Here is a 296-nt window from a genome sequence, read left to right as displayed (position 1 = left end):
CGGCCCCATGTCTTGCTGAGTCCTGCTCCCCAATGCATTCCCCCGAGCCTGCAGCCTGGGAGCCCAGGGGCGCGTCTGCCTGCCGGCCCCCCACCATCGCTGCTCATGTGGGTATTTGCAGTCCCTGAGGGGCTGAAATATCCCTTATATCCCCCCCTGACAGCATGATGACACACGATGAGCTGCAAACACGGTGTGGGTGGGTTTTGCGAGCCTGGGCTACGGCTCCCAGAGCACACAGGCAGCGGCAGCCCAACCCTGGGCAGCTCCCAGCACCCTGGTGCCCCGAGACCAAG

General features: G+C 64.5%; 1 protein-coding gene across 1 annotated transcript in view; it reads left to right on the top strand.

The window, feature by feature from the left end:
- LOC104491294 (voltage-dependent T-type calcium channel subunit alpha-1H-like) overlaps positions 1-296 on the top strand; it is a gene marked incomplete at both ends in the record, with an annotated part of 41,465 nt that overhangs the window by 7,229 nt on the left and 33,940 nt on the right. The window lies entirely within an intron of this gene.

Source organism: Buceros rhinoceros, unplaced genomic scaffold, assembly GCF_000710305.1.
Source record: "Buceros rhinoceros silvestris isolate BGI_N320 unplaced genomic scaffold, ASM71030v1 scaffold7423, whole genome shotgun sequence".
Taxonomy (NCBI): Eukaryota; Metazoa; Chordata; class Aves; order Bucerotiformes; family Bucerotidae; genus Buceros; species Buceros rhinoceros.
This window is presented reverse-complemented; position numbering and strand designations above follow the sequence as displayed.